The 25,905-nt window shown below is 42.0% G+C and overlaps 1 protein-coding gene across 3 annotated transcripts in view; it reads left to right on the top strand.

Annotated features, from left to right (window-relative positions):
• CDH18 (cadherin 18) overlaps positions 1-25,905 on the top strand; it is a 584,308-nt gene that overhangs the window by 139,283 nt on the left and 419,120 nt on the right. Inside the window, exon 2 of one of the 3 annotated variants that reach the window (XM_061346697.1) lies at positions 25,495-25,593. The exons of the other annotated variants lie outside the window; for them this stretch is intronic. The gene's annotated coding sequence lies outside the window, so the exon portion shown is untranslated. The remainder of the gene's footprint in view (positions 1-25,494; positions 25,594-25,905) is intronic. 3 annotated transcript variants of the gene reach the window in all.

Here is a 25,905-nt window from a genome sequence, read left to right on the forward strand (position 1 = left end):
AGACAATGTGAATTTCATTTTACCTCTGACCCACAAGATTTTAATTTATTTATTATTTACTTTGGCAGCTCATTTAAATTGTAGTTTTGTCTTCAGTACTGTGGTATTAACTGTACGTTGTACAGTCTAACAAGCAATTAGAGTAATATGGAATATTGTGGGATATGGACATATCCCAATGATAGGTAAATTTTTCTGGATTTCTGGTCTATTTTGAGTATATTTACCCATACTTGGCTGTTTCTTATGTTTTCAGGGAAGAAAAAAAATCACAACAAAAAATACAAAACAAAAAAACTTATTTGGAAACAGGAAACTACAGATTAACACACACACACACCCCCCCCTCCCCAACAACAGTTTTTGTTACGGAGATTTGTGATGCTGGCAAAAAAGGAAAGGTCTCAAGTAAGTGCTTGAAATGCTTTACTTGGTGTTGGTTGATGTTCATCAAAACTCTGTGGGTATTATTATATTATAATACTGAAGTTATTCTAGAAGCTTTTATAAGAATTAGGACTTCAGAGCTCAATTTTTGTGTTTTAACACTTTTTGTGGTGATTTTATATCAATATAATGCAGTCTCTGATGTGTTCCTCTTCCAATTATGTCCTCAACAGACATCTCCAGTTATTTTTACTCTAGATTTTTTATTTAAATAACTTAATGCAGTTTTCGTTATTTTTCTTCTATACATGTTGAAATTATAGGTAAAATTTTATTTATAATTAGGTTTTATGACGACTAATTGTCTCTTTTTATCTGTGATCAGGGCTTACTGTTCTCCCTTGTGTATTAGTATTCACTTAAGCTTTAAAAATTTCTAAGGTTTGGGTTTCTTTTAAGGTCAAGTCAGGTTTTATAGTATTAAATTGAGAAATTGACCCGACAATTCAATTTATCTTCCATTCTATGTATTTCCGGGGGAAAATTGAGATAATCTTGGTCATTGTGAATCTCTGAAATTTGCAATTTTACTTTCAAGACTAAGCTGTTCTTCTGATGCTATTATTATATTCTCCCTTTAATCCAGTGATTGATGCCATGAGACATTTCCGTTCTGTAATGTCTCCTGGTGGTTTCTTCGTTCTTTTTTTTCTTTTTTTTTTTTTTTCTTGTGAGCCAATCTATGCATTCAGATGACTGCTGAGTGGTCTGAATTAGGATTAACTGATGGGAGTTAAGATGAACTTTCCCATTCCCCTCATTTGATTAAGACAAAGGTTGCCATATTAGTTTTAGAGCAAATATTTTTGTAAAATTTGTCCAGTGTGGTTTGTCATGCGTAGCACACATACTTACATCAGGTTAAATGAGAGAGCACTGTGAGTGAGCACTACAAAGCTCAGATGGATACAGGAGAAGGAAAGGCATCTCTGCTGATTAGTTTGAATTGAACAGATACTTGTGTTAAAATACATTGCAATAAATTAATTTCAGGATATTACAGATCCTTAAGTAGTATCTTTCACACCAAAGGACTCCAGAACTGTCAAGTAAAGTTTTTACTTTATTGCTATCTGTAATAACATGCAATAAAGCAGAGGGAAAATATAATGATGTAATTTGTTAAACCAATCAGTAATAGATAATACTTCAGGAGCTTATTACAGTTTTCATGTCTAATTTAAGAAATTAATCTCTTTGTTCCAAAGATATTTTAATTCAAACACTAATATTGGTATTCAGTAGCTTACTGTAACATGAAATGATGGCTATTTGAATGAGAAGTGTAGAAAAGGCAGTGCCTTCACAGCCCCTACATAATAAGAAATAGCACAGTTTGGACATAAATGGTTAGAATCCAGTTTAGAAATAGGAACGTATATAAACTTAGACTTTTTTTCATGTCACATTAGGATGCGTCATAGTTTAAACCCAGCTGATAAATAAGTCTGACACAGACGCTCACTTGCCCCTCCCCTTGCCCTCACCCCAGGCAGGATGTGGAGGAGAATCGAAACAATGTAAACCCCATGGGTTAAGAACAGTTTAATAACTAAATTACCATATACTACTACTAATAATAAAAATAATAGAAATAACAAGGGGAGAGAATATTAAACTAAAAGGGGAGGGGAAAAAAACCCCAAACCAATCAAAAACAAAACAGTAAACCCAAGTGATGCACAATACAATTGCTCACCACCTACCGACCGATACCCAGCCCAACCTGAGTAGGGATCTGGGCCTTCTGCATAACTCCCCCCAGTTTATATGCTGGGCATGGTGTGCTGTGGTATGGAATACCCCTTTGGCTACTTTGGGCCAGGTGTCCTGTCTCTGCTTCCTCCCAGCTTCTTGTGTCCCTCCCCACTGGCAGAGCAGGAGAGACTGAGAAGCCCTTGATCAGGGTAAGTGCTACTTAGCAACAACTGAAACATCAGTGCGTTATCAGCATTGTTCCCAGACTAAAACCAAAAGACAGCACTGCACCAGCTACTAGGAAGAAAATTAACTCTATCCCAGCTGAAACCAGGACAGGATGACAGGTGAAGAGACCACAGTCAGTAAATGCAAACCTTCTACCCAGCACTTTTTGTAAAAAGTCAGTATGCATTGTCAACTCAGCTGTGTGAAGCATCCCAGGCAAGAGAGAAAGACAAAGGTGCTTTTGAGGAGGAAAAGAAGTCAAAAGGGTGTTGGATCATGGAGGAGAGTTTCAGATATTGGAAAGAAATCACTTCTTATAAAAACAGAGACTTTAGCTGTTGCAGTATTTCTGTTAAGAAATGATAATTATATTGTGAATGGCTTCTTTATACTTATTTATGGAAAAGAAAACTAATAAATGTATTATAGGTGCCTACACTGTTGGTTTAATTTGGTGAAAGTGAAACTGTTAACACTGGGAAGCTATGGCTTACCTGTGAGCATTATGGCATTTGGGAGGTTTTCTGCTGCGACTTCAGTTCATTTGGCTTTCTATCTCAGACCTGAACCTCTCACTTGCAGTGATTGTTGGGAGTGCCACATAGGAAAGATGGTCTCTTCAGGTAAATAAATAAATGCTGTGCAGGGAGTAAACTGAAGACACAGTTGTGTTTGTTCTTGTGATACAATATGTAGGAAATGAAGCCAGCCTATCTCTTGTATAGGTTTTAATGTACATTGCAGGTCAGTTGGTCATTTATCAGTCTACGTATTGCAGGTCAATAAATGGCTTTTGTTTTAGTTTTCCTTTTTTATTTTGAAACTATGGGCAGATACCATATGCATTTTATAACTTATTACTGAGGCATAGGTATTTAAGATATCATGTATTTTAGAATTTGTGCTGATACAGAATGGAGAAAAAACAGCAGTTTCAGGAGGCCTGTTGGCAGGTCAGAAGCCTTGTTGATCAGCAGCTTAAGGCACCAGTAATCAGTAGGCCTCTCTTTGGCTTTGTACTGGAAAGGCCAGCAAGGTTGTCTATTCAGTGGGTCATAATGGAAAGCAGAAGACTAGACAGTCTGAAAGGAACTCTATGGGGGTGACATAGACTTTGGTGCCAGTCGGCACTTATTCTAAGCTTTAAAATAAGCCCTGCCACGAAGATTAGATCAGGTGAAGACCTCTGGGGACCTCTATATGCTGGTGAAGCTGCTTCCTCAGCAGTTCTGAAGCATCTGTGAATATATATAAGGAAAGAGCAGCCACTAGATACATGTGCTTACAGTGAGAGTACCATCTTCCAGATGGCTGTGTTCAGATGTTAAGGAGGATAAGTTAGCAATTTTTCTCCGTGAAGAAGGTGTAGCATGTTTTCTGAAGTATTCTAAAATAAATTGTATTAAAAATTATGCCATAATAGAATTAATTTTGCCTGACTTTAAGTGGAGTTGAATGATGGCAATCCCCACCGAAGTCAACTTGAGTTTCTGATATCACAACAGTACTGTAGGATAATATTCTTATCTCATTTTCTAATAATTTTGATAGCTACCTTTTTTCTTTTTTTTTTTTTTTTTTTTCTTAAAATACTTTTTATGCTGATGGACTCCTCTGCTTGCTATGCAAAGGGACTTTTTTTTTTTGGTGTGTGCAGCAGTGAATTGTGCATTTGAAAGGTAAGACAAAGAGTGGTTACTGAAATCGTACCAATTAGACAATGGAATTTAGAAATTGTAAGGGAAGTTACAGGTTAACATAGAATTTAAAAAATCCAGTTAGAAATATACTTGAAACTCCTGAAGATAATGGTCATAACCAGTTTGGTAAGGAATGAGGAAAAGCAAGATCACACATTGCTCTTGGTGCAGTTTGATTGTTTGATAAAATTTACTTAACTGTATATTTGTGATTTTACCTAAGGGTTTCTTTTTTAAAAGCATATGGTGTTTTATCATACCCTTTTATTAAGATAGCACTGGCTAACAAAGTTAGTGCTTTATTGCCTTTTAAACCTAAGTCTCTAAATTGAGAAAGGGACTCTGGGCATGAACTGCTTTCCCTTCCCCCTACCAACTCTGGTTAACAGCTACCAGGTTGCTTTATTTTGTGAAAAACAAGGTAACCAGATCTCTCACCAGGATGTTAGGGGGAGGTGAGTTGGAAAATGATAGGTTTCTTCTCTTTACATTTTAGTAACTTTAGTGTAGGATCACTCAGTGCTTTCTGCACTATGTGTTGCTAAGCAATAATATTTAAAATGTCATTTTAGCTTACTGAGCCTTGACATCTTATCAATACTATTTCTGATTTACCTAGGCAGATTTCCATATTGTAATTTGAATATATGGGTTGGTATTTAAAGCGCAAACACTTCTCCATTTTCTTCTTTGAGGACTATGTGTGTGTGCATATAGTATAGACAATAGGGCTGTAGACTTTCAGCTACATTCACTGACGAAAATAGTATTTCAAATACTGTTTTGTCTAAAGAGGGATAGGTTACCTAGGGTTGCATGTATTATTTTTTTTTAAAGTTATTATTATTTTTGGAAACCTAATAAAAGATTAATTTACTTTCTCATTAAAAGTACGTGTAGAAAAGTATTGGGGGTTTTGTGTCGTTTGTTGGCTTTCTTGCTGTTTGGGTTTTTTTGTTTTCTTTTGGGAGGGAGGTTGGGGGTGGTAGTGGTATAGAAAACTGTATTGCAGTACTGTACAGTGTGATGCCTAAAGTTACAGCATTCTCTTTTGGTGTGATCAGATCACTGGAATCAGGGCTAAGAATCTCACTGGACTGAAAGAATGCAAATTCCTTCCTGAGGAACTCAGTTTTCAACCAGTACTGCCAAAATGAAGCTTTTTAATTTTTCCTTCTGTCCCATTACACTATATTAGCACAAACAGTGTTTGTTTTCCGTATGCTATTCTAACGACCCTCTTTAGGTAATGTTTTAATGAACTCAGGACAGTTCTTTTCTGTGCTAGAACTTGTAAGCAACTATGAAGCTTAAAGTAAACAACCGTTAATGTTGCAGGGAACTGAAAATGAAGCCATATTTCTATGACATAGAGAAAACTTGGAATTTTCTTAACTAATCTGTTTTACTTAACACTGAGCACAGATATGTGATGGTAAATTATTAAATATGTCTTTTATTCTATGAACAATCAGTAGTTGCCTGGATAACAAACACTATACTGTATTTTAAAATGTCGAGGGCAAGTAGTTGCTGTGCTTTCACATCGTAGCCATAAAACTATTTCATTGCATAGTAAATCTAAGAAAATATTTTCCATTTTCCAACAGGAAGAACTCTGTAAACTTTTAACAGTCTTTAACAATTCAGGTTATTTTAGTTTGTAACCTGTAGGGATGAATTACATAAGACATGTATTCATGAGGGACTCAAACCCTTTGCCTACTCAGATTAATCACTTAATTTCTTATGGCCTCTTGGCATTAATATTAATGTGAGCATTACGTGAGCAAGGGTTATTCAGTCAGACTTCCATTACTTCAGTTTTCTCCTTTCAAAATGAGCAGTATGTTGTTTGTCTGCATTGGGAAACACTTTATGGAAAGTACTTGGACTGACATCCTCAGAAAATGTAATCTTTGAATCCCTAAGTAAACATCTTTTCTGGGTACCTATGTATTTTGACTGCAATGAATTGATAACTGCTGTTTCTTTCAGCTCCCCCTTTCAATGGCTGTTAATTGCTTGCTTCCAGTGAACTGAAATGTTGTGTTATTCTTAGTAAGTTTCTCCAATTTAAGTTAATCTATTTTTATTATCATATATTTCATGGAAGAAAGTAGTCTGTGGATGCTACAAGAAGGTTTACCATAAACTCTGATCTTCACAATTAATAAACAGACTATAAACAATTAAGACTTTTTCTCACTCTTCCAGTTGTATAGGAAATGGTTTTTAATTGAGGATAAAGATGGCTGGTAACAAATTCAGAAAGTTAATTGAAACACTGCCAGAAAACAGCTGGGTTTAGTAGTTCAAAATAAATATGTCTACAGTATTTACAAAAAACTAGACTGGGCTTAATCAGTGACATGTTTTTCATAGTATTTTAATAATTGTCATACTTCTGATACAGTTGTACCAAGATAGTGTCTGGAAGTGGCTGAGGGATAACATGGGCCAGAGACCATCCCCAACTCCCGGTCTGAACAAGGTGCCTCTAACTCTGCATGAGGAGGACAGAGAGTTCAGCTTTATGGATATGAACAAGGTTGTTTCATGGCATTTTGTCCATTTTGTGTCTTAGGATAGGGCCACAGTGCCTCTCTAAAACCATGGCAGTATTTGTGCTGATACCATACTTACGTGAGCTGTGAACGAAAGCTGCTTGCAAGTGTATGGGAATAAACTAGGGGGTTTGTCTGTTTAACTTTTAATCATACTAGGAAAGAACTGTTTGAACTTCATTCTGTTGATTGGAAAAGATTGGTCTGTTGGTTTGGGGTTGCTTATCCATTTGGATTCTCTGATGAGCTTCCTTGGCTCTGCTAGCTAAAGCCAGGGCAGGGCTAAACTCAGCCATAAGCTTCCTTGGGAAGGTGCAGGAAAAAGTGAAGGTTCATTTTCTTTGTTTTCTGGGCAAGCAGCATGGTGCAGCTTCTGTCTGTACAACTGTAGCCTGATCCCTCTGAGGACAGGGTGGTAGTTTATCCACGTGTATCCTGGAAACAGCTGCTGCTGAAGCACTCATGCACACTGTGCTCAGTCAGTGTCAAGGAAGAACCTACGGGGCATGAATCAAAAATATGCTGAGAGGGATGCCAGTAACCAAACATTGTGAGCAGTTGTGTAGCAATGCCCAGCTCTATGCACTGGCTCTGTTTAGCTCACTGATGCTGTTATAACCACATACTGCATTCAAATGCAGAATTTTCTGGTAACTACTTCAACTGAATTTCCATTCTTTTTGTGTACAAAAAAGTGTTCACAACACCAAGAGAGAAGGAGAAATGGAGAGAGGGAGGAAGAGAAAACCAATTCCCTGTCTCTTCTCTGAAATAAGCTGGTATCACATGTAGGAATAAATATTAATGCTCTGTCAGCATGAGGAATACTTAATTTCTCATATGTTTCTATTTAGTCATCTGTCAAACATTAATTTACCTATAAAATGAAAAATCTTGGAGAACAGTGCTTTTGGGGCTTGGACAGAACCAAACCCTCATCACGTTTTCAGGCATTCTTACCCCTCTGTTTAGCATCAGATTCCTGAGTTTCATTTCTTTTGGCATTAGGAGCTTTTCATAGGTAAATCTTGTCTAGGTTTCATATATTAAAAGGCAAAAGAAATAAACTCACTAGATTGTTCAGAAGCTGTGTGGTGTGGAGTTTTTTAACTAGTGGGTTGGGGTTTTTTTCTTGTTTGTTGCTTTTGTTGTTTGCTGTGCGCGGTTTTTTGTTTTGTTTTGTTTTTTTCTTTGTAATTTTTTTTTAATTAAGGAGGCCCTATCTATATTTTTTTAGGATACAATTCTTGTTAATTGTAAAACCTCCAAGTTTTGTGTGTACATGGAAATAGGTTGATTCAGGTGATTTAAAAATATATAAGTAGAATATATTTTTTAACTTAGCTCATATCTGTTGACTGCTGAAGGCCTTTTGTCACAGTTTTTGTGACTAAGACCAAGAACAGTATACAAAACAAATTGTGTAAGTTTCTTAAGAAAGCACTTCTGTACTTGCTCAGGGAATGTCTTTGCTGGTAGGATGTACTGATACTGCTTTCTGATACAAATGTAAGTCTAGAAATATTTTTGAACAAATGATTTTGATAGGCAAATATTCACTGCATTCAACATTTGCCTCATTTGTCCTTGAGCAAGTGCTGCAGGTGTTTATTGCTGTTCCTTTCTAGTTGAGATGAATATTGATTTTTGGATATAAAATTAAGTACAATCTTTTGTAGCATGCAGCTAAATAATTTGATAATGGAAAGAAATTGTGAGCACGCTTTGCTGTTATTCATAACTGGTAGTTTTAGCAGAAACATTTCACTGCCATATTGAAATGAAAGCAGCAAGAATGGCCAAATGTTTAGTTGTCCAAGTAACTTAATCATGCAACAGTAAATGTCATGCTTGTATAGCATCCCTTTTGAAGTTTGTTTTCAAGTTTGCTTTGCATTGAAAGGGCATGTCAAATGAAGTGAAAATGCTAGTAACAGATCTCAAGAAAATGTACCTATCATGTTACCTATCTAGGTACCTGTGTAGTCTGTGTAGCACACTAAGTACCATAATTAAGTGTGGATTAAGTGTCAGAATTCTGAAGACATTTCATTGCTGAACAAAGAAAAATGTATTTTATGGTGTATACTATGAAATTCAAGTAATATCTTGGAATATGTGGCAAAAATGGAGATAGGATAGGTAGAGGGGTTGTAAGCCAGCTGTTGGGGGTTTTATGCTTGTTCTCATGCAAGAATGTCAAGATGAATATAAAACAATGAAAGAAATTGGAAAATTTGCAGCAGACAGCAGTCTAATATCTTTTTCAAGGTTGACAGTTCTCCAGATATGATATTCCAGTCCTTTGACAGTAACTCCTAAATATGTCATTTGCACTTTTCATTAAAACAGTCCTGTATTTTGAGGCAAGGTTAATGAAAAATACAAATCCCAATAGAAGTCCTTGAAGTGCTCTAGTAGGAACTTTTCTCTAACCTTAACTCTCACCACTAACACATTATTCTCTTTTTACCAGTTCTGTACTAATTTTAAAATTCCTGCAGTAATTCACATATTCTTCCATAAAAGTAACAATTTCTAATTCCATATTCTATCACATAAATCCCAGAAACCTCGATAGGTTGCAAGAGGAAGTTGTCTTCCACACAATCAAGGAACCTCCTGGATTGCTTGTGCCAGGCCCTACCATCCCTCCAACAGATGTCAGGATGGTTAAAGTCCCCCATTAGGATAAGTGCGTGTGAGTGTGAGGCTGTTCCTATCTGTCTATAGAGTGCTTCACCCACAGATTCTTCTTGATCAGGCGGTCTGCAACAGATCCCCACAGTAATCCGCTATCGTTGTTCTCCCTTTGACCCTGACCCACAAGCTCTCTGTAGACTGCTCACCTGTCCCCAGACAGAGTTCCATACTCTCCAGCCTATCCCTAACAGAAATAGGTAGTCTCCCTCCCTGTCTGCCTGGCCTGTCTAAACAGCCTATAACCTTCCATTACAACACTCCAATCACAGGAGCCATCCCACCGTGTTTCTGTGCTGCCAATGATATCACACCCCTGTAGCTGTGCACACATCTCTAATTTCTCTTGTTTATTCCCCATAGTATGGGTATTTGTATACAAGCATCTGAACCGAGCTCCATATAAAGCTGACACATTGGCTGGAGCAGCTGTAATAGCTCTGCATCACTCCAAGCATTTATTACAGGTGCTGGCAACAGCCAGGGTATGTTGGGATGGATCAATGCCCTCTCCCCCAGCACATCTAGTTTAAAGCTTTCTTGACCAGCCTGGCAAGCCTCCTACCAAATGAGCTCTTCCCCTTTTCAGACCAGCTCTCACTAGCCTTCCAAATAGAGTCCCACGTTCTAAATAACCAAACCCCTGATTATGGTACCACTGTTCTAACCATTTATTAATGTGCCAAATCTGCCTTGTCAAGGTCCTCCCCTTTGACCAGGAGGATAGATGAAAAAACTTTGAGCTCCAGAGCCCCAAACCACCTCTTCAGGGCTCTGTAATCCTTCTTAATGATACCTAGGCTACTGCTGTCAATATCACTAGCACCCATCAGAAGTGGGTAATAGTCAGTGTGACTTAGTAGAGCAGGCAGCCTCTCAGCAACACCCCTGATCTGAGCCCCTGGTAGGCAGCACACCTCCTTCAAGACTGGGTCAGGCTGACAGATGGGTGCCCCTGTACCCTTCAAAGTGTCCCTACTACTATGACCCATTGTTTTCTCCCGGTGGCACCAACAGCGATCCTCTTCCCTGGTGTATCAGGCAGTTGTTCATGTGGCAAAGGGTGTATTTCCTCATTAGCCCCCTGCAGAACTGCAAAGCAGTTCTGGGTGGGGATGTCATATTTAGGAGAAAGCCCCTTGCTGTTAATTGTCTTCTTCTTCCTTTTTTTGTTGTTTTTTGTTACCAGCTCCCACCTTCCTGAGTTAATGCTCTCCTTCCTTTCTGTATGTCCTATGATGGACTCTTGAGGCCCCTGCACAGTTTGGGCCTGGAGCAAGCAGTCCTGCTTCCTCTCAGCTTCCCTGACACCTTTCAGCTACTGACAGCATCCCCCAGGCCAGCCACCTGCTGCAGGAGGACCTCCACCAGGGAGCACCTAGTGCAGCCCTGCCCATTGTGCACCCTCGCCTCACGAGACCCGTGCAGGCACTTTCTACACCCCGAGCTCTGCGCTGCAGCCTCCACTCTCATCGGCTCTGTCGGGGTGCCTACGCCGGCCATTCCCGGTGCAGCCAGAACAGACCTCCCACATCAGACCCTGGTCATACAACGACTGCTACCCATCCCGCTCGCTGCGTGCCCTGACTGACAGCTCACATGGCTCGTCGGTCGCGCTCCCTGGGGTGGGTTTTCCCGCTCAGGGCGGGGCCGTCCTTCCTGGCACCGCCCCTTGTGCGTCTCCGTGGAGTTGCCGGCTCCTGGGCAAGGCCCAGCGAGGGCTCGAGGCTGCGCTGTTGACTCTCACAGCTCAGAACTGAGGCTCCTAGACGCGGGGTTTCCCCTCAGTCCGGGTTTGAAGGCGTCCTCTGTGTGTTGGTGTTTATTGTAGCCATGAAAGCTGCAGCTGAATCTAAAGCTTTCCCAGTGTCATACTTAGTGCTGGTTCTGGTGCTTGGACCCTTCTTGCTTTGGCAGGATTGCAGTGGGCAGCTTTTCCAGGCCAGCCCCCTTCTATTTTCTGCTGAATTTACCTTGACTCACTTGGGCTTTTCTCTCCATATGACCTGTTCTTATTTTTATAATCATTATTTACAGTTGTTCTTTTTTTCTTTATGCTATTTATTATTCAGTAACTACACAGTAGTAACATTAGCATTTCATCATTGCTTTTATTGTTATTCTTGCTTGTTTTTCATCTTCTCCCCTCCTGTGCTAGTATTTCAAGTCCCTACATTATATTGTCTAAACTGCTGGTATAAACAACGCTTTAGTTATTTCACATGTTAATGTATTTTTTTTTTTTCTTAGAGAGATTCACTTCAACACTTTCCCTGAGTGCACCAGTGACTTAAATCAGCCTTTCAGTGTTAGTACTTTCTTTCTTCCTTAGTGCTGAAAATTAATCCAGTTCTAGGTCCATTACTTTTCCCATTAAGCTTGTTAAACTGCCTTTCTTCTTCTGGTTATTCTAAGTAGATATTCAGATCATTACAGACTCTGGCAAAAATTTTCCTTGTTGATTTAATATGCTTGCTACTTATGCTTTTCTCAGTCTGTGATGGCATCTGTGTCTGGAAAAGTCTTTTGATTGCTTTCTGTTGATTGATGTATTTTAGGTATTCTCTAGATTATATTTCATTTCTTTGTTTATTATATTGTGTGCCTTATTTTTCTAGAAAGTACCAGAATTCCACCCAGCTTTACCTTTTATTAATTTTAGTTGCTTCTTTAAGTAAGTGTATTGATCTTTGATTTATATGTTGTTTCTAGGAAAAGTGTGCCAGTTTTCTCTGCTCCTTTAAGAATCTATATTCTTATAACTCAGAACGGATTGTATCATTTGTTTTAACTCTGTGTGCATATATGTGTTTATATATTTACCATTTAGGTAAAGATTCCTGTGTTAAATGTTTTTAGAACATAGTTTAAAATTTTTAAAACAAAAATTTATCAAATTCATTCCATGATAGTTAGTTTTTAGGTGTTATTAATCATTGATACTGCACATGCAAAATAATCTTTAGAATTCATAATGCAAATCAGCTTTGAGTATAGAACAGCAAAGAACTGGTATGTAGGCTCAATCAGGTTCAATTTAATTCCTTTGTAATTTTAACCAGGTATCTATTGAAGGAGAATGTATGTACTTGAGACATAGGGAGCTTCTACTCTAACATTTGCCCTTTTCTTCATTTTTAAGGCCACTTTTTCTCTTTCCTGGTAATCTTTCTCTGTTCTTAACAACTTTTACAAAGCAAACAAAAAAAAAAATAAAAAATCAATCCAGATATTCCAGCAAGCTTCCTGAGCACTTCTGCTTTGTCCTGGTCTTATTGTTGAACTGTCTAACAGTCTACTGCACCATTTCTGCACTATTTAAGATGTCAGGAAGACAGTACTGCCCACATAAAAGAATTATCTTGAAGGAGGGTTAGAAGGTAATGCATATAGAAATCCATTACAGGGAGTTTTTGCTTTAGTAAACCTTTGACACTGAAGGTCTGAAAGATGGCAGTAGGTGCTTTGTTCAAAGTGTTAATGCTATAGAGGCATTGAGAATTCCTTCATGTGCACCAGAGATAGAGCAGCTTATATTCTGTCCCATTCCAATCACAGCTATGAAAGACAGACTTCTAAACGAGATTTGAGTTCTAATGGTAATTTAATAGATGACTCACTTTCAGGAGAGTGGAACCAAAAATGCTAGTAAAACTTTGGTAGATGTAGCTGTCAGTACCTTTTTTTTTTTTTTCTTTGCTGACTTTCTCTTAGTTTCAAAAGTAATACAGAATTGAGACTGGAAGATTTTGAAATACTTTGTGATATTAGTCACAAGGTGACACCTCTGTTTTCTAGTCAAATCCCCTAATATGAACCTATGTTTAAACATTAAACTTTTGAATCATCTGCTGTTGAAACTATGTTCATCCCATAAGTCATCCCGGGCATGATAGCTGTCTCTCCTACAGTGGCCACCCACATGCTTCAGTGTAAGCACGTGCTTACATGTTTTAATGCATATGGAAGCATTTGCCCAAAATCACAGCGATAGTCACATGAATGCATGTCATCAAAACGCAAGAGTCCCGACTTCCACTTGTACTTGGTAACCACCAGACTTTGTCCAGTACACACATGATGAAACCTCTCTACATGGAATTACTGGGAGTTTTTCTGGTTTCATGGAATCAAAAATTCAGCCATAACATTCCAGAAAAAGAGAAAGAAGAGTACTTTTATGGTTTCATTATTATCCCTAATAAGGAAATAAGGACAAAGAAGAGACAATACATGGTCTGGCCTGTATGCATTTTGTTTGTACTAATATCAATGGAATTTCAAGGCCATGCAGCCCAACCTGTTTCTCAAAGCCCTAAGTTGACAACAGACAGCTGAGGGCTTTTGTCTTACAAGGCTGAGGTCTTGGAAACTTCTAGGGATGGAGACTGCACAGCCGCTATGGAGAGGTTATGACCTGTTAATAGCAGTGGCAGCACTGCACTAGAGAGCCACATGGTTAGAGGTGAAACTCACTAAAAGTAAAAAAAAATTCTATGATCAGAAATAGGTAATTGGAATTTGCTGCTACAAATAATACCATTTGTTTCTGACCTTGGCTTACTAGTAATTTTGGAATACATCCTGTTGAGTATGTTTGCAAGATGATGAGAGTTGCTTTGCTTGTGAGCAGTAAGATTTTGGTAAGTTTTTCTTAAAAGTCTGGTAAGATTTTTCAGAACAAAAAAATCCTGTGTGTGCCCTGTACTGTAATCTCAGTTACTTCTTGAATAAAGTTAAACCTGCAGTGTGAATTCTCTGTAATTCAGTTGTCTTCTCTGGAGTTAGGTACTCCTGTTAAGATTAAGAACATCTTCAAATACATGCTTCTTCAAAGCAAATAAAGAGGGGGTAGTCAGTAAGCATGTGATTGCACATATCTGCTAAAGTAATCAGCTGTTTTGTATATTTTACTGAATTGTGGTATATCTAAGATAATCTTATGTTTCATATTCTCACTCTGAAGATCTGCATTCTTCCCACAGGGTGGGGGTTTGGAGAGGCAGAATGCAGAGCTGACTGTAGTAATATTATGTTATTATGTAGTTGTGTGATCAAGGAAAGATCAGTTTGGGAAAGCAAACTTCCTATGCTAGTATCCCTTGTTTGTTTTTCTGTGTGGTTTTTTGTTTTTTTTGGGTTTTTTGAGTGTGTGGTTGCGGTTTCTTGGCATTTTTTTTTTGTGGCACTTTTTGTTTGTTTTGATTTGTTGTTTGAGGTTTTGTTTCTTTGTTTTGTTTTGTTTTGTTTTGTTTTTAAGGAAGTTCTCCCTTTCAAGCATTTCACTGCCAGTTTTGAATCCCCTCTAGGCAGTCCAGCGATCCTGTACCTTCTGAAGCCATCTGCTACAGAGGACAATTTCTCTTATATTAATTTCATTTCACTGTTCTTAGCATACTCAGGACTGGTCTCAACTGATGCATTTTCACGTTTTAGCTGCCTGTATGCAAAACTAGTATGAAAACACCACAGATTAGCTAATTGGATTAATGTCATGTTAGGTGTCATGTGATGTTAACCCAGGGCCAGAAGGCTGCTTCAGAAGGTCTACTGTAGACTCCACTTTTGTATTGTGATTTGAATGTCATTAAGTACCTGTATTTAGCTGATCTCACCACATAGCATTTCCATGCTCTGAATGTCTGTCTAAAACAAGAGGGTGGCTGACCACTAATGTCCACTTCCCATTTCAGCCTGTCGTGGTTTAACCCACAGCCAGACAGCTTGTTACCCACTCCCCCCCCTTCTTGCCCTCCCCCTACTCCTGGGGGACGGAGAGGAGAATCAAAAAGAAATGCAACTCCCACGGGTTGAGATAAGAACAGTTTAGTAACTAAGGTACAATACGAATCACCACTGCTACCACCAACGACAACAATGATAAGAGAAAACAGCAAAGGAAAGGAGTACAATACCACGCGCCGAACCACCAGTCCGACCCGGCCGACCCCCTCTCCTTCCGGGCCCTCCCCAGTTCCCCCCTCGGCATGACGTGCTGTGGTATGGAATACCTCTTTGGTCAGTTTGGGTCAGGTGTCCTGTCTCTGCTTCCTCCCGGCCTCCCCTCCTCCCTGGCAGAGCATGAGACTCACAAAGTCCTTGGCCAAACCAAAACATCACCTCTATCAGCTTTGTTCCCAGCCCGAAAGTCAAAACACAGCACTGCACCAGCTACCAAGAAGGAGAAAAAATGAGTGCTGCTGCTAAACCCAGGACATTATCCACCCCTTATTCCATACCATTCACGTCATGCTCAGATCCTACATTTTCAATATACCATCACTCCGATCTCAGTGCACTTCTATCTTAGTGCAAAGACTAGTCCCTATAAAGCTGCTGATTCCATCTGGTCCATGATGTCAGGCGCCATCTCTTGTAACAGTCTTTCAGAACAGGAGAGGCCGTGTGCAGTATTGGGTCGTTGCCTGCTGATGCTGATCATTCCCTTACTGTAGAACTTGTCTGGTTCTGTCAAAGTTCGTTCTCTCTTGGGATGATGGTTGGAGGGAAGTCAGGGCTAGTTGCTGGTGGCCTGAAGACATCTGGTTGATGGGCTATTAAAGTATTACACAGCAGGCAACAACATACAATTAAGTTCATTGGCTGTTTTCCCCTAAAATTAAATCCCCTTGAGGTACACATCGGACTTCCCCATCATCCTGCATTACCCACCAAGTGTATCCAGGTCCCTGAGCAAAAGCAATCCCACGAGTGGGTTTGCCTTTACTTGAAGCAGGAATAACCCAGACTGTCTTCCCCAGCAAATTCTTCATATGCACCACAGGAACTTTGTCCCCCTCTACAATATGTAAAAGTTCCGATTGGGCTGGGCCAGCTCTGTTGGCAGATCCTCTAGTGTTGACCAACCAGGTGGCCTTTGGTAAGTGTGTATCCCAATGCTTGAAAGTTCCCCCACCCATTGCTCTCAGTGTAGTTTTTAACAGCCCATTGTACCTTTCGATTTTCCCAGAGGCTGGTGCATGGTAGGGGATGTGATATACCCACTCAATGCCATGCTCTTTGGCCCAAGTGTCTACAAGGTTATTCCGGAAATGAGTCCCGTTGTCTGACTCAATTCTCTCTGGGGTGCCGTGTCGCCACAAAATGTGTTTCTCAAGGCCCAGTATAGTGTTCCGGGCAGTGGCATGGGGCACAGCGTACGTTTCCAGCCATCCGGTGGTTGCTTCCACCATGGTAAGCACATGGCGCTTACCTTGGCGGGTTGGTGGCAGTGTGATATAATCAATCTGCCAGGCCTCCCCATATTTATACTTCAACCATCGTCCTCCATACCAAAGAGGTTTTAACCGTTTGGCTTGTTTAATGGCAGCACATGTTTCACACTCATGAATAACCTGGGCAATAGTGTCCATTGTTAAGTCCACCCCTCGATCATGGGCCCATCTATATGTTGCATCTCTGCCCTGATGGCCTGAAGTGTCATGGGCCCACCGGGCCAAAAATAATTCACTTTTATGTTGCCAATCTAAGTCCATCTGAGCCACTTCAATCTTAGCAGCTTTATCCACTTGTTGGTTGTTCTGGTGTTCCTCAGTGGCCCGACTCTTGGGTACATGGGCATCTACATGACGTACCTTCACCACCAGGTTTTGCACCCGGGCAGCAATATCTTTCCACAGTGCAGCAGCCCAGATAGGTTTACCTCTGCGTTGCCAGTTGCTCTGCTTCCATTGCTGCAACCACCCCCACAGGGCATTTGCCACCATCCATGAGTCAGTATAGAGATAAAGTACTGGCCACTTTTCTCGTTCAGCAATGTCCAGGGCCAGCTGGATGGCTTTCACCTCAGCAAACTGACTCGATTCACCCTCTCCTTCAGCAGTTTCTGCAACTTGTCGTCGAGGATTCCATACAGCTGCCTTCCATCTCCGATGTTTTCCCACAATACGGCAGGACCCATCAGTAAACAAGGCATACTGCTTTTCACTTTCTGACAGCTGATTATATGGTGGGGCCTCTTCAGCACGCATCACCTCCTCCTCTGGTGACATCCCAAAATCTTTGCCCTCTGGCCAGTCCATGATGACTTCTAGAATGCCTGGACGACTGGGATTTCCTATTCGAGCTCGTTGTGTAATTAGTGCAGCCCATTTACTCCATGTAGCATCAGTTGCATGATGCGTAGAGGAGACCCTGCCTTTGAACATCCAGCCTAGCACGGGCAACCGGGGTGCCAGGAGGAGCTGTGCTTCGGTGCCAATCACTTCCGAAGCAGCTCGAACCCCTTCATAGGCTGCCAGTATCTCTTTCTCAGTTGGGGTATAGCTTGCCTCAGATCCTCTGTATCCCCGACTCCAAAAACCAAGGGGTCGACCTCGAGTCTCTCCTGGAGCTTTCTGCCAGAGGCTCCAGGTAGGGCCATTCTCCCCAGCTGCGGTGTACAATACATTTTTTACATCTGGCCCCGTCCGAACTGGTCCAAGGGCCACTGCATGAACTATCTCGCGTTTAATTTGCTCAAAGGCTTGTTGTTGCTCAGGTCCCCATTTAAAATCATTCTTCTTACGGGTCACGTAATAGAGAGGGCTTACAATCAAACTGTAATTTGGGATGTGCAGTCTCCAGAACCCCACTGCACCCAAGAAAGCTTGTGTCTCTTTCTTATTAGTTGGTGGAGACATTGCTGTTATCTTGTTGATTACATCTGTGGGGATCTGTCTACGTCCATCTTGCCATTTTATTCCCAGAAATTGAATCTCCTGTGCAGGTCCCTTGACCTTACTTCGTTTTATGGCAAAACCGGCTTTCAGCAGGATTTGGATTATTTTCCTCCCTTTCTCAAAGACTTCTTCTGCTGTATCGCCCCACACTATAATGTCATCAATGTATTGCAGGTGTTCTGGCGCTTGCCCCTGTTCCAGTGCAGTCTGAATCAGTCCATGGCAAATGGTAGGGCTGTGTTTCCAGCCCTGGGGCAGTTGGTTCTAAGTGAACTGGACACCCCTCCAAGTAAAAGCAAACTGTGGCCTGCACTCTGTTGCCAAAGGAATTGAGAAAAACGCATTGGCAATATCAATCGTGGCATACCACTTGGCTGCCTTTGACTCCAGTTCATACTGAAGTTCTAGCATGTCTGGTACGGCAGCACTCAAGGGTGGTGTGACTTCATTCAGGCCACGATAGTCTATTGTTAGTCTCCACTCTCCATTAGACTTTCGCACTGGCCATATGGGGCTATTAAAGGGCGAGCGGGTCCTGCTGATCACTCCCTGACTCTCCAGTCTACGGATCAGCTGATGGATAGGAATCAGGGAGTCTCGGTTGGTGCGATATTGCCGCCGGTGCACTGTTGTGGTTGCAATTGGCACTTCTTGTTCTTCGACTTTCAGCAGCCCCACAACAGAAGGATCCCCTGAGAGACCAGGCAAGGTGGACAGCTGCTCAACTTCTTCAGTCTCCAAAGCAGCAATACCAAAAGCCCATCGGTACCCTTTTGGGTCTTTGAAGTACCCTCTCTTGAGGTAGTCTATGCCAAGGATGCATGGAGCCTCTGGGCCAGTCACAATACGGTGCTTTTGCCATTCTCTCCCAGTCGGGCTGATTTCAGCCTCCAGTACAGTCAACTCTTGGGATCCTCCTGTCACTCCAGAAATATAGATGGGTTCGTGATCGAGGCCATTCAAAACTCTCAAATGATGCTGTAAATGCTCTGGGAGGAGGAATGGGAGGGTAAAAGAATGCCTCCTTCACAGGTTGACCACCCGAGAAGGAGAAAGAATATGTGCTGCTGCTAAACCCAGGACAAGCTCTGTAATTTCTCATATACCAACAACTGTTCTCTGTTATGATACTGGTCAGAATTTATTATCCATGTTGGCCTTACTTTTTCTGCCAACGAGCTAAAAAATTGCAGACCAGAAAAACTGTGGCTTTTACACATAGAAACCAGTCTCGGATAGAATCATAGAATAGTTAGGGTGGAGGTTAAGGTTAAGGACCTTAAGATGATCAAGTTCCAAACCCCATGCCATGAGCAGGGACACCTCACACTAAACTGTCTCAACCAAGGCTTCGTCCAGCCTGGCCTTGAACACTGCTAGGAATGGAGCATTCACAACCTCCCTGGACAACCCATTCCAGTGCCTCACCACCGTAACAGGAAAGAACTTCTTCCTTATATCCAATCTAAACTTCCCCTGTTTAAGTTTTAACCTATTACCCCTTGTCCTACCACTACAGTCCCTAATGAAGAGTCCCTGCCCAACATCCCTATAGGCCTCCTTCAGATACTGGAAGGCTGCTATGAGGTGTCCACGCAGCCTTCCCTTCTTCAGGCTGAACAGCCCCAACTTTCTCAGCCTATCTTCATATGGGAGATGCTCCAGTCCCCTGATCATACTCATGGCCCTCCTCTGGACTTGTTCCAACAGATCCATGTCCTTTTTATGTTGAGGACACCAGAACTGCACACAGTACTCCAGGTGAGGTCTCACAAGAGCAGAGTAAAGGGGCAGGATCACCTCCTTTGACCTGCTGGTCACACTCCTTTTGATGCATCCCAGGATACAGTTGGCTTTCTGGGCTGCAAGTGCAGCTGCCAGCTCATGTTCATTTTCTCATCAACCAGCACCCCCAAGTCCTTCTCTGCAGGGCTGCTCTAAATCTCTTCTCTACCCAACCTGTAGCTGTGCCTGGGACTGCTGCAACCCAGGTGCAGGGCCTTGCACTTGTCATAGTTAAACTTCATGAGGTTGGCATCAGCCCACCTCACAAGCGTGTCAAGGTCTCTCTGGATGGCATTCCTTCCCTCCAGCGTATCAACCGAACCATACTGTTTGGTGTTGTTGGCAAATTTGCTGAGGGCACACTCAGTCCCACTGTCTGTGTCAGTGACAAAGATGTTGAAGAAGACCAGTCCCAACGCCGATCCCTGAGGGACACCACTCCTTACTGGTCTCCAGCTGGACATTGAGCCATTGACCACAAACTCTTTGCATGCGGCCATCCAGCCAGTTCTTTATCCACCGAGTGGTCCATCCATCAAATTGATGTCTCTCCAATTTAGAGACAAGGATGTCGTGTGGGACAGTGTTGAATGCTTTGCACAAGTCCAGGTAGATAACATCAGCTGCTCTAACCCTGTCCAGTTCCATAGCCCCATCATAGAAGACCACCAAATGGGTCAGGCAGGATTTCCCCTTAGTGAAGCCATGCTGGCTGTCACCAAGCGCCTTGTTGATTTTCATGTGCCTTAGCATGCCTTCCAGGAGAATCTGCTCGAAAATTTTGCCAGGCACAGAGGTGAGACTGACTGGTCTGTAATTCCCTGGGTCATCCATTTTCCCCTTCTTGAAAATGGGGTTATATTTCCCTTTCTCCAGTCATGGGGAACTTCACCTGACTGCCATGATTTTTCAAATATGATGGCCAGCGGCTTAGCAACTTCATTCGCCAGCTCTGTCAGGACCCGTGGATGAATTCCATCAGGACCCATGGATTTGTGCACGTTCAGAATTTTAAGATGGTCTCGAGCCAGTTCCTCTCCTACAGTGGGCCCAAGGTCTTCATTCTCACAGTCCCTGCATCTGCCTTCCAAGACTTGGGTGGTGCGGTCAGAGCCTTTGCTAGAGAAGACCGAGGCAAAGAAGTCATTCAGAACCTCAGCCTTCTCCAAATCCTGTGTAGCTAGTTCACCCGAGAGCTTCCTGAGGGGGCCTACATTCTCCCTAATCTGTTTTTTATTTGCTATGTACCTGTAGAATCCCTTCCTGTTATCCTTAATATCCCTAGCCAAGTTTAATTCTAACTGGGCCTTAGCTTTCCTAACCTGGTCCCTAGCTTCCCAGACAACATCCCTGTACTCTTCCCAGGCCGCCTGTCCTTGCTTCCACTTTCTATAAAGCTCTTTTTTCATTTGAATTTTCCTCAGCAGCTCCTTATCCATCCAAGGAGGTCTCCTGGCCCTCCTGCTGCACTTCCTTCTAGTTGGGATGCAACACTCCTGAGCTTGTAGCAGGTGATCCTTGAAGACCAACCAAGAGTCTTGGGCCCCCCTGCCCTCTAGGGCTATATCCCATGGAACCTTACTAAGCAGGTTCCTGAAGAGGCCAAAGTCTGCTCTCTTGAAGTCTAGGGCAGTGAGCTTGCTACACGCTCTTCTCACTGTCCTAAGGATCTCAAATTTTACCATCTCATGGTCGCTGCATCCAAGGCTGCCCTGCAGTGCCACATTTCCAACGAGCCCTTCCCTGCTGGTGAGCACAAGGTCAAGCATGGCACCTCTCGGTTCCTTGTCGGTTCCTCTATTACTTGCAGAAGGAAGTTGTCTTCCACACAATCGAGGAACCTCCTGGATTGCTTGTGCTGGGCCGTACCGTCGTTCCAACAGATGTCAGGGTGGTTGAAGTCACCCATGAGAATGAGGGCCTGTGAGCGTGAGGCTTTTCCTATCTGCCTATAGAGTTCTTCATCCATAGGTTCCTCTTGATTGGGTGGTCTGTAACAGACCCCCACAGTAATGTCTCCCATTGCTGTTTTCCCTTTAACCCTGACCCACAAACTCTCTGTTATCTGCTCACCAGTCCCCAGACAGAGTTCCATACTCTTCAGCCTATCCCTAACATAAAGGGCAACTCCCTCTCCGTGCCTGCCAGTCCTGTCTTTTCTAAAGAGTCTATAACCTTCCATTCCAACACTCCAGTCATAGGAGCCATCCCACCATGTTTCTGTTATGCCTATTATTTCATACCCCCCGTAGACGTGCACACATCTCTAATTCCTCTTGTTTGTTACCCTTGCTATGGGCATTTGTATAGAGGCATCTGATCCGAGCTCCAAATGAAGTCGGCTCATTGGCTGGAGCAGCCAGAATATCTCTACATTGGTCCAAGCATTTATTATAGGTGCTGGCAACTGACTGGTTGTGTTGCAATGGAATGATGTCCCCCTCCCCCAGCGCATCTAGTTTAAAGCCTCCTTGACCAGTCTGGCAAGCCTCGTACCAGAACTGCTCTTCCCCTTCTATCAGACCAGCTCCACCAGCCCCCAGTAGACCTGGCCTACAAACTTGGGTCCCATGTTCAAGATACCCAAACCCCTGACTATGACACCACCCTTTTACCCATTTATTAACCTGGCTAATCCTCCTAGCTTTTTTTAGGTCCTCCCCTGTATCCTGGAGAATAGACGAAAAAACTATCTGAACTCCAGACCCCTTAACCACCTCTCCCAGTGCTCTGTAGTCCTTCTTTATGTTCCCCAGGCTACTAGTATCTATATCCCTAGCACCCACATGTATCACCAGAAGTGGGTAATAGTCTGTGGGGATTACTAGAGCAGGCAGCCTCTCTGCCACATCCCTGATCCGTGCCCCTGGTGGGCAACACACCTCCCTTGAGACTGGGTCAGGCCGACAGACGAGTGCTTCTGTCCCTTTCAAAGTAGGGTCCCCTTACCACTACGACCCGCTGCTTTTTCCTGGCAGCACCAGTAGAAATCTTCTTTACTAGTGCATCACTAGGCTGTTTCTGGCGCAAGTGTGTTTCCTCATGAGCCCCCTTCAGGACAGCAAAGCGGTTCTGCATGTGGACAACAGATTTAGGAGGAAGTCCCTTGCTTTTAATTGTCCTTTTCCTCCTTTTTTTTTTTTTTTTGTCACCAATTCCCGGGTTAACGACCTCCTTCTTTCCTCCATGAGCTACAGGGGAAGCTTGAGGCCCCTGCAGTTTGGGCTGGGAGCAAGCATTCCTGCTTCCTCTCAGCTACCCTGACATCTTGTAGCCTATTGATAGCTTCCTGCAGCTAAGCTATCTGCTGCAGGAGGACCTCCACCAGGGAGCACCCAGTGCAGCCCTGCTCACTGTGCACTTTTCCCTCACCAGACCAGTGCAGGCACTCTCTACACCCCGAGCTCTGCACTGCAGCCTCCCCTCTCATCGCCTCTGTCTGGGTGCATACGGTGGCCGCCTACGGTGGCCACCGCCGATGCAGCCAGAGCACAGCTCCCAGACCGGGCCCTGGTCATAAGGCTCACCATCCTGCTCGCCTGCCAGCGCAAACTCCCTCGACCAGTTCTGGTTGCTCGCGCTCCTTGGAGCAGGTTTTTAACCAATCAGGGCTAGCGCCGTTCCTCCTGGCTCCCCCCCCGTGAGTCCCTGCTCGCGTCAGCTGAGCTGCCGGCTCCTGGGCAGGTCCTGTCGAGGACTTGAGGCTCCCTCGGTGGCTCTTGCCGCTCTGAGTTGAGGCTCCTGGACGCTGATCTCCCCTGCTCCGGTGTTCAAGGCGTCCTCTCTCGAGCTACTCACCTCAGCAATAGTAGTTTTATTATGTTGTACTTTAGTTGCTAAACTGTTTTTATCTCAACCTGTGGGGTTTACATTGTTTCGATTCTCCTCCCCATCCTGCCTGGGGTGAGGGAAGTGGAGGGATTGAGCAAATGGCTGCATGGTACTGAGTTACTGGCTGGGTTTAAACCAAAACGGGATCTTAAGAAAATACACCAACAGGAAGAAATAATAATTAAGAATCAAACAAACAATGGCTTAATGTATTGTTTTGTGTTCTGCTGAATTTGAATCCCTGTAGCTTAGAGGAAACAGTTTCTAAAACCAGAAGAAGAAAAGATGACAGAATGAATTAACAATGATAACAGCAATTGAGAATTAGTAGGGCGATACTACTACTACTACTGCTATTACTACTAATAAGAATAATAAAGACTTTTACATAATCTCAATGTAGAACCAGAACATTAATATTAGAGAAAACCACATAAGGATCACACATAGAAACACCACCACTACTGTCATTCCTACTGGAAATATAATTCATAAAGCTGTCTATGACATTTTCTCTAAGACTAGCCAGAGACCAGTTATTCCAGTAGGATATCAAAAGCTAATCTATCCTCTTGATTTGTAACTGGAAGAGAATTGTTAATGGTGAGATCAGTGAAAGTGACCCAGAAAAGTTAGCAAAGCTGAAACCAGAGAATTTAGCAATGAAGAAACTTCTGAATTCTGATGAAGAGAGTGTGAGAACAGAACAGATATGACTTTGAATCTTACAATATTTCTAAAGGGTAAACTCAGAAAAATTCATACCATTTCTGTTGTATGGTAGAGTTACAGGCCTATGTGCAAAAAGTCAGGTCATTGATGACACATCCCAGATGCCGTCGAAGAACTAGCAGAATCAGGTCTGTAGCAGTTGACGCTTCAGTTGACTTACTCTGTGCAACACGGATAGTGCTGGTTTTTGCTGCTGTTTTGTTAAAATCTAGCTGTTTGTAGTTCTCTGGCATGACTAGACATCTCTGATACTCACCAATTATATTACAAGGAAGCAAACTGGGAGCAGTAAAAATGATACAGTTGAGCCATTTCTGTAATTCCTACTGATACCTTGACCCAAGCACTTGCTCAAGGACTTTGGGTTATATTTGAGGATTTTCCTGACAAAAGCAGGCATATTTCCTGACAGGAGAGATGATACCTTGTTGTGCAGAAAACTAAGACACCTGAGTGTGGAACGGAGGGCTAGCTTTGTTTGCGATTTTTATGTTTTTTATCATGAATGATTCATGACTAGTTTAAAGTGAACATGTTTATTGGGATTATTAACTGACATAAGTGACAAGAGCTATGAAAAGTCAAAACGTTTTGTGAGGTTGTATCAATGCAGTGCATATTTGAGAATGACAGTAATTATAGAAATAAAAGTTATCCTCTAAAACAGATTTAGTTCTAAATTTGTGCAAGATAAGGACTAGTGTTGCTTTAGTATTAGTCGTGTTCTGAGCAGTTTCTTTCAGAATCAATACTTCCTTATTTCTCTATGGCAATAATTCATTACTGTTCTAATATCAAAAGGTTTTCAAATTAGCTCATTTACCTAAATTTAGCATGAGATACGATATCACAGGTTACTCCTAGGCTAGTACAAGGCTTGAAAATACCATTGCTGCACATTTAATTATTATAGTTAGAGTTCCAATTTTAAACAGCTGCTTACAAATAAAAAATTATGTATTAATGTAGTACTAATTTGTAGATTTGCCAGGATAAATATCTGACCTTCTTCATGTCCTGCTGCAAGGGACGGTCCAATGCTCATGCTGTTGTCTGCTTACTTAACTATCATGCAAAGAAAAACTATTATCTCATCATGTTCAAAATTTGATTGCTCTATTTCAGTGAAAGCTGCTGAATCGCCAGGCTTCTGATATCTTTGGTGGAGACTCATAAGACTCTTCAGCAGAAAACATTCCTAAGCTCTAGCTGTTGACTAAGCGAGTAAGTAGTTTCTCATATTTTCTTAGTTTTAATTCACCTCCAATGAAGTGTTTGAATTTTCTTAGGTTACTAGCAATTTTTAAAACTATTTCATTGTTATTTTACCTTTCTGTTCTATATAAGCATTTTTCTCTGATGTCTGGTGCTCCTTTAAAGATATAACACATTTAAGTCACCGTTTATAAGTGCTTTAACATATAAAACCAGGAGCTTTTACTTAGTACTCCTGTTCAGCATCTGTCAGAGTGGTGTTGTTAAGTGACCTGTATGACTTCCAGCGTGTGAAGCATAAGTAGGAGTAAGAATCCAGTG

This window comes from Neopsephotus bourkii, unplaced genomic scaffold, assembly GCF_033783945.1.
Source record: "Neopsephotus bourkii isolate Nb327-2 ecotype Australia unplaced genomic scaffold, CSIRO-AGI_Nbou_v1 NB_272, whole genome shotgun sequence".
Lineage (NCBI taxonomy): Eukaryota > Metazoa > Chordata > Aves > Psittaciformes > Psittacidae > Neopsephotus > Neopsephotus bourkii.